The 11,156-nt window shown below is 40.7% G+C and overlaps 1 non-coding gene across 1 annotated transcript; it reads left to right on the top strand.

The window, feature by feature from the left end:
* Nucleotides 1–2,310: 2,310 nt before the first annotated feature.
* Nucleotides 2,311–2,417, top strand: LOC118488575. The gene has a single exon (XR_004885119.1). It is a non-coding gene; the product is annotated as a small nucleolar RNA R71 (small nucleolar RNA).
* Nucleotides 2,418–11,156: the final 8,739 nt, after the last annotated feature.

The following is an 11,156-nucleotide window of genomic DNA, read 5'->3' as shown; positions in this document are numbered from 1 at the left end:
CCTTTTTAGAACTTGTTATTCCCAACTTAAACTAAGACAAGTAAAAAAAATGAAAAAAAATGAAAAAGTTTTTGAAAAAATTTGGGGTGTTTAGCGGTTCCAATAGAGTTTTGTGTAAGGCTTGTGTTTAGGATTTTGCAAAATTTCAAGGTTTTAGCATCCCCCCCACACTTAAGTTACACATTGTCCTCAATGTGTCCAAAAATAAAGTTTTTGGTTGATTAGAATGTATAAAAGTGTGTTAAAAAGCAAAGATTTTTGTTACTGGCATCCTGGACACGGCCCCGTGTTCACCGGGCACGGCCCCGTGGTCAAGTGCCAGTAACAAAAATTATAGAATTGAAACAGAAGCCTGGACACGGGGGCGTGTCCGCTGAACACGGCCCGTGTCCAGTTACCTGAACTGGGTGATTTTTCTGCAGGGGCTCAGCACGGGGCCGTGTTGGTTGGGCACGGCCCGTGTTGAGCCTTCTGTGATGGAGATTTTTGTCGGGTTGCTCTGTTCTTCGTGCATGGTTCCATTTTTTCTCGTTCCCTTTTTCATCCATTACCACCATGAGTGTGTTTTATTCTGCAAAAATTAAAAGATTAAACTAAACTAGACTAAGGATAGATCCGCGGAATGCCTCCGTGGTGCGCCACGTTTATAAGGGTCCTTGGCTAGACCCGATTCCTGGTTATATATCTTCTGAGTGGAGTGCCTTGCTTCCCAAGTTACACCGTCGGAGAGCGGCATCCAAACTTGAATCAATAACCTTCATGTAATTGATTGGGTCGTCATCCTCTATTTTCTTCCCAACTCCGAACTTCACCTCATCGTCCCCATACTTCAAAGTCAGTGTCCCTTCATTCATGTCTACCACTGCTTGTGCTGTGGCAAGGAAGGGTCTCCCTAGGATAAGGGGGACCTCGGTGTCTTCCTCCATGTCGAGTATGACAAAGTCAACGGGATAAACGAATTTGCTTACCCTTACCAAGACATTCTCGATGACACCTTGTGGGAACTTGACTGATCGATCAGCGAGTTGTATGCTTATTTTTGTAAGGCTCGTGGTTCCCAAGCCAAGCCTTTTGAACATCGATGAGGGCATGAGGTTAATGCTAGCCCCCAAGTCGGCCAAGGCATTGCGAACGGGTGATTCCCCTATTGAACATGGAATCGTGAAACTTCCGGGATCGATTTTCTTTTGGGGTAGTTTATTGAGTACGAGGGCAGAGCATTCTTCGCCTAAATTAACTAATTGCAAATTTTCAATTTTCTTTTTATGTGTAAGGAAGTCCCTCATAAATTTAGAGTATTTGAGCATTTGGGTTAGGACTTCGATAAAAGGAATATTGACATGCAATTGTTTTAACAGACTTTCGAATTTTGCGAATTGCTCATTGGTCTTTTGACGAATTAACCTACCGGGGTACGGAACTCGAGAAGCCTTGGTAGGCTCTGGTGATGGGGGAGAGTTCTTTTCCTGCAGAAGTGTTGGCATTGTTTCTTCCGTTGGTGGAGGTACTTCTGCAGGCCCTACGGTGCGGTTTCGTAGTGTGATGAGGTGAACTTGCGCTTTTGGGTTTGTTTCGGTATTGCTAGGTAATGCGCCTTGCGGTCTCTCGGAAAAATTTTGTGCTAGTTGATTTATTTGTTTTTCTATGTTTTGAATGCTAGCTTGTTGATTCCTAAAATTAGATTCTAATTGTAGAAATCTTTCCGAGTTTTTCTTATCAGTGTCGGAGACGAGGCGAGATATAGTATCTTCGAGCCTTTCTCGTCCACCTTGTTGTTGAGTGAAATTTTGTGACTCATTTCTTGATTGCTGAAAGTTTGTTCGTTGGTTTTGTTGGTTACTACTATTGCCGGTTTCCCTCCAACCAAGGTTTGGGTGGTTTCGCCATCCTTGGTTGTAAGTTCCCGTTGGAGGACCCGACGGCCTAGGTCTATTATCAATGTAGTTTACCATTTCTTGTTGATCGTCCGTTTCTTTCATGCAACTCCAATTTTCATGTGACCCACCACACCCTTCACAAGCCATAACCGAGACTGTTTTTGTCATTTCTAATTTTTTTATTTTTGAAGAAAGGGCCTCGATTTGGGCTTGTAAAGAGGTGCTTTCGTCGACCTTATGGGCGCCCGGGGCGATAGACTTATTTCCCCGGGGAGTGTGCCATTGAAAATTGGTTTGAGCAATTTCCTCAATTTGATTATATATTTCGTGTGGGCGTCGATTACCTAAAAGTCCCCCGGAGCTAGAATCAAGTGTCTGCCTAGTATGTGGCAACAATCCATTGTAGAAGGTGGATACTTGTTGCCATATTGCGAGGCCATGATGGGGACACTTGCGTAATAGCTCCTTGAACCTTTCCCATGTTTCATATAAGGATTCCCCGTCCTCTTGTGAGTATGTGTTAATTTCAGCCATTAATTTAGCAGTTTTAGAAGGAGGGAAATACTTATATAGAAACTTTTGGGCTAGTTCATCCCAGGTGTTTACCGATCCAGCTGGGAGGGTGTTGAGCCAAGCTTTCGCTCGGTCTTTTAGTGAGAACGGAAACATACGGAGGCGTATGGCGTCGTTTGATGCTCCATTGATCCGAAAGGTATCACATATCTCTAAGAAATTAGTTATATGTAGATGAGGATCCTCGTCCGCAAGCCCGTGGAAGGTTGCGGAGTTTTGGAGCATTTGTATCAAATGCGGTCGAAGCTCGAAGTTATTGGCTTCGACATTCGGAGCATTGATAGCGGCGCCTAGATTACCTACGGTGGGCCGTAGATAATCCATAAGGGTACGTTGGTCCGCCATTGGGGGTGGATCACCCGAAACCTTCTCTTGGTTTTTGGCTTTTAACCTTTTTCTGAGAAAGCGTTCGGGTTCTTCTAGCGGTTCTTTTATGTCTTTATTGGAACTGGAGCTCATACACTACGTGAGGATGGTGTCGGGTTCCAAGTCCTGCAATAAAAACAAAAAAGAATATCGGTCAGAAGGTTCACCACGGCCCCGTGTTGAGCGAACACGGCCCCGTGGTCGGAAATACAGTGATTGTTTTCCAGATCCCAGTTACTGGAAGTTGGACACGGCCCCGTGTTGCACCGGCACGGCCCCGTGGTCAGCCTTCTGTAACTTGAAAAACAAAAACTGCCAGTAACTTTGCTGAGCACGGCCCGTGTCCGACCAGGCACGGCCCCGTGCTGAGCTCTGCAGAAGCTAAAAATCTAAGAAAAAATCCTAAAAAATTAAAGAAAAATAAAAATATGATTAGGCCGTTGATTCCTAACTTCCTTAAAATCCTTGTGTCCCCGGCAACGGCGCCAAAAACTTGATGTGCGTGAAGTGTAGTATATTTTAGATGTATATTTAAGCCCTTTTTTACACTTTTAGCCAAGTTTTAAATTTATAAAACACGATACTCACTAACACTAAACACACATATGGGCAAGTGCACCCATCGTGGACGTAGTATAGTGTTGGTAAGATACCGAGGTCGTCCAAGGACACAAGAGCTTTTAATACCGGTTTATCCTCAACGTCTAATCAAATCAAAAGGTTAGAAAAATATTTTAAACTAAAAAAAATAAAAACTAACTAAATGCTGAAAATAAAAATAAAATAAAAACAGATAGACAAGATGAATCACTTGGATCCGACACGTGTATTAGTATAACCTTTGATTATTTTCGCACTTTTGCACTTGTTTAAGAGATTATCTTAGTTATTGTAGTAGGCCCCTCTTTTGAAGGCGACGTTACCCTCAACCCAGTAGTTTGAGTCAGCAAGGATACAATCCTAAAGGGTCGGATTATTGAAAGATAATGAATTAAGTTATTAATGCAAATTGTGGTAGGCCCCGCTTCTGGCGGTGACGTTACCCTCGGCTAAGTAGTCTGAGTCAGCAGGGATACAGTCCTAAATAGCCGGGTTATAGTATTAATAGTAGTTAACTTATGAGGGGGTCAAAGAGTTTGGATCCCCGCCATCCAATACCTATGGGCATTGAAGGAGATCCTACTAAATTTGACCCAGGTCCCAAGCAGGACCTCTAAACGCTGAACAAGGGCAAGACCCTTACCAAACCGTTCCCTTAACCCCCGACCAGGTAGCCAACATACCTCCATATAGACCGTGGAGATATGAATGGTGAAAATCTTTTATTTTATATAGACAGTAAAATAATGCCAAGACACCACGGACAAACGATAAGGAAAGATCACCTTCAACATAAGTAACTAGTTATTAAAGTCATTAATACAAAACCAAATAAAAAGTGCAAAAGATTAAAAATAAAAAGTATTATACTAAACACTTGTCTTCACCAAGTGATGTAAGAGACTTAGGCAAACATGGCCTTGATTGTCAAGAACTCTTACGATCAATCTTGGATCCCGAGACGACTCACACACTCTACGATGGACAATGGATGATGGTGGTGGATGATGGTGTTATGGTGGTGGTGGGTGGTGGATGAGGTGTGAGAGAGGTGGTGTGCCAAGGGATGAGAGAGAATGAAGCCAAGCTCCTCTATTTATAGGCTGAACAGAAGGCTGGACACGGCCCCGTGTCCGCTGGACACGGCCCCGTGCCCGCCTGACACTCTCTCTCCTCATTAATTGTAATTGCGAATTACAATTAATGCGCCTGCTGTACTTTCACCACGCCCCCATGCTCGCTGGACACGGCCCCGTGGTGCGCAATGGAAGCTTCTACTGGTTTGTCTTTTCTGCTGCTTCCTGGGCACGCCCCCGTGTTCGCTGGACACGGGGCGTGTTCAGACTCTGTTTCTTTCTTTTTGCTTTGGGAGGTGCCGTTGAGGGTCCGGGCAGTCTACTTTTGTTCCTTTTCTTTTATTTATGGTAGAATTAGTGGTCTTTTTGCTTCTTTTGTGATTTTGAGCTCATTTCATCCTGAAAATACAAAAGGAAGACAAAAACACTCTTTTTCCAACATTAGTACTTAAAAAGGGTTAGTTTTATGCCTTAATTGATGTGTTTTATATGTTGCATTTTACACACATCACTTGCCCAGTCAAGTCTACCCACTTAGGCATTTTCTTCTTTTGTTGCCTTTTTGTGTACATAATTCCTTTAAAAATTTAGCGTATGCGGGTACTTGTTTTATTGCATCAAGGAGTGGAAGGTTAATTTTAACTTGTTTAAACATGTCCTATAATTCTTCTTTTTGGGGACCTCTTGATGCAATAAAATTTTTCCTACCTGGGTCAAGTAAAGCCGATGGAAACGGGACTTGACTCGGTTCACCTTCATCTTTTTCACTTTTTTCCTTTTCACCCAACCCCGGTTTTTTAACATTTGATTCTTTAGGTTTAACCGGTGAAACTTCATCATCACTTTCATTACCCGTGACATCCTCAACTACCCCCTCAACCAAACCCGGTGACAAATTGGCTTTAAATTCTTTGCCACTTCTTAACACACTAACATGACTAATATTAACATTGTTACCTCGCGACGAACCATGGGAAGGATTTACCTTGGTGTCGTTAGGAAGTTGACCTTTGCTTTTCTTCAACTCCGCCACGTCGGTTGCCAATTGACCCATTTGGGTTGTTAGTGATTGAATACTCTTGTCACGAACCTCATCCTTTTGCATTCGGACTTCGTCAAGTTGATTCCGTTTCTGCATATCTTGTTGCATAGCCCGAAGCATATCCATGACTTCATTTCCGCTTGACGAGTTTTGACCTGAACCACTTTGACCCGTTTGTTGAAATTACCCTTGGTAGCCATAGTGTTTCCACCTCTATAGTTGCCTTGATTGTATTGTTGGTGAGGTGCAAAGTTACCTTGAGCTCCTTGAAAGTTTGGGTTAGCTTGGTTCGCCGCGTTCCCATAACGGAAATTAGGATGATTTCGTAACCCGGGGTGGTATGTGTTGGAGTTCATATTGAAATTTCGACCACCCCCTTGAACGGCATTCACTTCCTCTACTTGCTCATCAACCACTCCCACTACACAAACTTCCGCCTTATGGCCTATTTCATTTCATTTAGTGCACACGTTGTACACTTGATTCGTGGTTTGAACATTACCACTCTCTACTCCATGCACTTGTGGCCTTTGTATCACATGCCTTGCCCTTCTTGAAGATTGAGCCTTCCTTTTGGAAGTTACCGCCATTTGTTCTAAAAATGCCCAAGCAACATGTTCAAAGTTTGTACCGAATGTACCGTTAGTAATTGACATCAAGTCATGTGCATCCTCCGAACTCAACCCTTCGTGAAACGCGTTCAACAACTCCCAAAGTTGGATACCGTGATGAGGGCAATTTCATAGCATCATGTTGAACCTTTCAAACGCTTCGTGAAACATCTCCCCCGATTGTTGTTGGAAGCTTCTCAAACCTCTCCGTGCATCATTAGTCTTTTGAGAAGTATAAAACTCGTCTAAGAAAATCTGTTGCACATCGGCCCATGTAAAAATCGATGCGGAGGGTAAAGTGTGAAACCATCTCTTTGCTTTGTCTTCCAAAGAAAATTTGAAGAGAACTAACTTGACATCATCCGAAGAGAACCCTTGGCCTCCAATCGTGTTGCAAATAGAATCGTATGTGTCCAAATGGAAATAAGGTTCTTCTGTTGCTAACCCCTTAAACTTTGGTAGACTTTGGAGGGTGGTTGTTCTAACTTCAAACGTTCTTCCGTCCGCATGATGAGGAATCACTACCGGCGAAGGATTGTTAGTGATAATAGGCCGAAAGTGAGCTTCGATTCGCCGGACTACTATTGGTGCATATTTGTGACAACAGCTTAGATTTGGTCTTTGGATATCTTGTAATTAGTTAAACGATAAACAGTTAGCAGGTTTAGCTTTGTATTAGTGAGATAATTGAGTTTGGGCTAAAGTCTAGGGGGACGAATTGGGCCTAGCCCATGTAGTAAACCCTAACCTAAGTTGTAAACCTTGTGTTATATAAACAAGGTTAGGCTTTAGGGTTTAGGTTAATCAGTTAATCAGCCAAAACACTTGTGTGAGAGAGCATTTCGTGAGAGCATACTAGCTTGGACGAATTTGTGAGGGTTAGGGACGAATTGGGCCTTGCCCATGTAGCAAACCCTAGTCCAACTTGTAAACCTTGTGTTATATAAACAAGGTTAGACTTTAGTGTTTAGGTTAATCACCAAAAAAACAGTGTTTGAGAGAGAATTCGTGAGAGCTTTAGGGTTTAGACGAATTTGGTGTTGGTTAGGGTTTGATTGATTGTAATTCCTTGTGATTGATAATCAATAGAAACCCAGTTTGAAAGTGATTTCTGTTCTTCTACTTATTTCTGCTATATTCTGATCAAGAGGATTCCGCACTCTTGATCGGATTGACAATTCTGTTGAAGATCCATACACATCAAGGGGACCTACAATTGGTATCAGAGCATTAGGCTCTTGAAGGCTCGGTTCAGAATTGTGCTTGGCAGAAACAGGGAGTTATTTTTCGAATTTTTGAAGATTAGGGTTTTAAAATTTTCGAATTTTTCTGTTTAGTTTGATAAAATTTTCGAAATTCTTGGCTGTTTTGATCTTCAGGTTGTTTGTTTGGTAGTTTGCAGGATTTCTGGAAAGTTTTTGGTTGATTCTGGAAGATTTTTTGGCAAAATCCCGAAATCGGTTTTTGACATTATATATCATTGGATTCGTCTTTTCGAGACGATTCTAAAGGTGTAATTTGGTAACCACTGTTTTCGGAGATATTTTGTACGCAGTCTGCAACGGTTAAAATGTCGAACATGAAGAGTTTGAATGCTCCTAAGATGATGAAGGTGGAGAATTATCTTACATGGAAGGACAGCTTCAAATCCTTCATTGAATCTCAGGATGCATGCATGTGGATCTGTATTGTAAATGGGTACATAAACCCAACACACGACTTTGAGGGCAGACCACGTAGAACAGATTATGCGAACATGCAAGAGGCTGATAAGAAAATGTATGAAGCTGAAAAGAGAGTCTTGGCTGCAATAAAGATGTCGTTACCTGATAGCATCAAGCATACCTTCAAAAAGTACACAAATTCAAAGGATATGTGGGATGCATTACAAAAGCGATATCAGGGAAATGAGAGTGCTGCTCAGGCATTCATGGTTGAGATAGTGCCAGTTGATGAGACTGAAACTACTGTGAGTGATGCTGAATCTGAAGTGAAAAATGCTGAAGAAAAGGTGGATGCTGAAGTAGATAAAGAGAGTGAAGCTGAAAAGGTTAGTGATGATCAAACTACAGAAGTTCATGAGAAAGAGGGTGTGTTTGAGGTGTCGTGAACTACAGGGTGAGGTTGACAGGTTGTCAACACAAAACCAAAGTCTGGTGAGTGATATGTCTAGCATAAAAGAGTCAAACTTTTTTGCTAAAAGAAATGAATCTCTATACTTGAAGAAGATAAAAGGTTATGAAAGTGAAATCAAAGCTTTAACATGCAACTTAAACGAAAAACTTCAAGTAATAGACTTAGCTCACGAAATGATGGCTGAGAAAACAAAAGAGATTTCTGAAAAATGCAAAGAGTTGTCAGATGCACAACTCAAAATTATTGAACTTGAACAGAAGTTAAGTCAATTCAGAGATTCGTCTTTTGTTATGAAACACATGATGGGTGGGTTAAAGAAAAGTAATGACAAGACCACTGTGGGCTTCCAGGGCTTTAATGAAGTCCCACCTCCTCTTAGTCATGACTATTCTTTCCTCCCTGATGAAGATGAGCTAGCAGACTATATGTCAACCGCACCAAGTAGTTTCGCATCTACATCAAGTCAAGGTGAAGGGTCTGAGAGCGATGATGCTAAGAAGAACAATAACAGGGAACATTTGAAAAAGCAAAATTCACCTCCAAAGGGCAAAATTCAAACTTTTGTTAAAAAGATTAATTTTGTTCAAGGTAGTGATATGAAAAATAAAACCGCTGTTATTGAAAAAGAATCAAATGTAGAGTTTGCTAAAAATAAAAACAAAGAAAAATCTGAATTTAAGCAAACTGAACAAAATTCTTCCAAAGCATCATCACCATCTGATAAGGGATCTACCTCAGAGACTCCAGCTAAGAAGTCTTTGAAAAGGAGATCGTGCTTCAGGTGTCACGTAAAGGGACATGTAGCTAGCTGCTGTCCTAACAAAAAGAGTGAAGCACAAGTGAGTGAAAAACAGAGAGGGAAATCACCAGAGAAGGAAGGTGATAGTGAGGAGAGAGAGTCCAACTCTCCAAAGAAATCTGCTCCTAAGCAACCAGAGAAAGTTGCTGTTAGTGTAAATATGGCTGGAACAGGAACTCCACAAGTTCCACGTTTTCAAAGAAATCAACCTAGATTTCAGCCTAGATCACCACCAGGCAGATATCAGAGACCTAGAAGCAGTTCACCTAGAATGAACAATATTAATTCAAATAATTTCAGAGGTCAAAGTCAATATCAAAATCGATACCAAAATTATGGTGGTCGAAATTTTTATAACAATGGCTTTAGAAATTACCACAATAATGCTTCTTGGAATCAAAATTCAAGGTTTCAAAATCAGAATTTCCAAAGGTCAAATAGTCCAAATGTATATAGGAACCCTCAGGACCAAAGACCTAGTGGAAATCAAAATCAAATTCCAACAAGTCTAAGATCCAAGACTCCAGTTAGGAGTAATGGATATTGGATGGATGTTCCAGTGGTTGGTGAATTTGGACGACCCAAGACCATTAAGGCTTGGGTCCCCCAATCTAACTAATTTCCTAGTTAGTGTGTGCAGGAGCTGCTAAGGAGGATTATCAACTTATGTTGATAGTGGCTGCTTCAGACACAGGACGGGGGATGTGAGATTGTTGATATATATGTATATTAAACGATTTAAATTGAAGTTCAAAGTGCTGAGTCGACACACAAGATAGCCTGGCAGATCTTTATACTAAAGCTTTTGACAGGGCTCTCTTTGAACACTTAGTCGAACTCAACAGGATGAGGAATCCTGAATAACTGGTTTTTCATAAGAATTTTTTTTGTAAATAGTTTACTGCTTTTCTTAAAAATCAAAAATAAAAAAAAAATCAAAAATAAAAAAAATTGAAAAATCAAAAACATAAAAAAATAGAAAATCAAAAATGAGATTTCACTGTGTGAAAAAGAAGAAATGATAGTACATCAGCAAGTTAGACTGTCACACTAAAATTGAACCAAAATTGCTTAAGTGTGATAGCAGCTTCATTATATGATGTACCAGTAGGCAAAAAGTATGAAATAATCAACTTACCAATGTGATATAAACTTAAGTGAACTGAATATGAGTGGGGAACACATCAGTGGTGTATGGTTTAACGACCTTAATTCTTGCATTGATAGATTGCCAAAATCTGAAGTTTTGGGTCTTTATACTATTATTTCGTCTAGGGATATCTTGGTTGTCTTTCTGTTTAGAACTAAAATTTGTACATGACCCCAGGAAAGAAAGTCACTTGGAATTAACTCATTTCTATTTGAATGTCTGTATGTTGTCCCGATACACACAATATTGATCTGATTCTGAAATCTTCTCTGAAAAAAGTCGTGTACCTCCTCTGCTGCATCCAGATATATGCTGACCTGGAGGTGCTAGGCAACGACAGCTTCTGCTGCATCCAGATACATGTTGACCTAGCTGTACGTTGTCGCGCTACAGATCTAATACACCCGAAAGAGGCCCTCAAGTGCCCAAAAGAAACCCAAGAAACCTATATCAAACTGAGAAAATCTCATTTGATCTGTATATTATACCATCTCTACTAAAGATCTATTCTGTTCTCTTCTCAACCTATTCCCAGTTAAGATTTCAGAACTCTGGATTGGACTTGTGAAATATGTGGTAGGGAAGATACTTGCATGATAGAGTGTGTTGTTTATATTTCCAGGATTTGATTAGTATTTATTTGGGTGTTCATTGTTAAGAAATCAAAACATGATAAAACAGATTATATGCAGACCTAAACACAGTCAGGATATCTTAAAGGATGACATCAGTATACTCACCTACTACGATGAATCTTTGTGCATACCTTGATCGCGGGGGTATATCCTAAAGTGGGACACACAAATATTTCAGTATAAGAAAATTACCTTAACGTATCATACGGTAATGGTACTTGAAATGTTCATGCATTTTGTTTAAGAGGACAAACATACTGGTAATCGTCTTGAACTGCTTTTCACTAAAAA

The sequence above is a fragment of the Helianthus annuus genome, chromosome 16 (assembly GCF_002127325.2).
Source record: "Helianthus annuus cultivar XRQ/B chromosome 16, HanXRQr2.0-SUNRISE, whole genome shotgun sequence".
Taxonomy (NCBI): domain Eukaryota; kingdom Viridiplantae; phylum Streptophyta; class Magnoliopsida; order Asterales; family Asteraceae; genus Helianthus; species Helianthus annuus.
Note: the sequence above shows the minus strand (reverse complement) of the source record. Positions and strands in the feature narration are given on the sequence as shown.